This window comes from Calidris pugnax, unplaced genomic scaffold (genome assembly GCF_001431845.1).
Source record: "Calidris pugnax isolate Ruff unplaced genomic scaffold, ASM143184v1 scaffold498, whole genome shotgun sequence".
NCBI lineage: Eukaryota > Metazoa > Chordata > Aves > Charadriiformes > Scolopacidae > Calidris > Calidris pugnax.
Genome location: NW_015091244.1, coordinates 388999 through 389924, shown reverse-complemented (window position 1 = coordinate 389924; position 926 = coordinate 388999). Strand labels below are relative to the sequence as shown.

General features: G+C 64.3%; 1 protein-coding gene across 1 annotated transcript in view; it reads right to left on the bottom strand.

Moving 5' to 3' along the window:
* LOC106898691 (mucolipin-1-like) overlaps positions 1 to 926 on the bottom strand; it is a 26308-nt gene that overhangs the window by 20241 nt on the left and 5141 nt on the right. The gene's annotated exons all lie outside the window — the stretch shown is intronic.

Genomic DNA, 926 nt, shown 5'->3' with positions numbered 1-926 from the left:
GACGCAGGGAGCTCATGGACCACCTTGGGGGGGTCCCCATGGGCACAGGGGCATTTTGGGGGAGTCCAGTGTCCTCCCAGTAAGCCCTGAAGCCCCCCAGTGTCCTTCCAGTAAGCCAGGAGCCCACCCAATAAGCCCAGAAGCCCCCCAATGTCCTCCCAGTAAACCAGGAGCCCCCCAATAAGCCCAGGAGCCCGCTCAGTATCCTCCCAGTAAGCCAAGAGCCCCCCAGCATCCTCCCAGTAAGCCCAGGAGCCCCCCCCAGTGTCCTCCCAGTAAACCAGGAGCCCCCCAATAAGCCCAGGAGCCCGCTCAGTATCCTCCCAGTAAGCCAAGAGCCCCCCAGCATCCTCCCAGTAAGCCCAGGAGCCCCCCCCAGTGTCCTCCCAGTAAACCAGGAGCCCCCCAATAAGCCCAGGAGCCCGCTCAGTATCCTCCCAGTAAGCCAAGAGCCCCCCAGCATCCTCCCAGTAAGCCCAGGAGCCCCCCCCAGTGTCCTCCCAGTAAACCAGGAGCCCCCCAATAAGCCCAGGAGCCCGCTCAGTATCCTCCCAGTAAGCCAAGAGCCCCCCAGCATCCTCCCAGTAAGCCCAGGAGCCCCCCCCAGTGTCCTCCCAGTAAACCAGGAGCCCCCCAATAAGCCCAGGAGCCTGCTCAGTCTCCTCCCAGTAAGCTAAGAGCCCCCCAGTGTCCTCCAAGTAGGCCCAGAAGCCCTCCCAGTAAGCCCAGCTCATGGACCACCTTGGGGGGGTCCCCATGGGCACAGGGGCATTTTGGGGGAGTCCAGTGTCCTCCCAGTAAGCCCTGAAGCCCCCCAGTGTCCTTCCAGTAAGCCAGGAGCCCACCCAATAAGCCCAGGAGCCCCCCCAGTAGGCCCAAAAGCCCCCCCAGTAAGCCCAGGAGCCCCCCCCGGGCCCTCCCCGCCA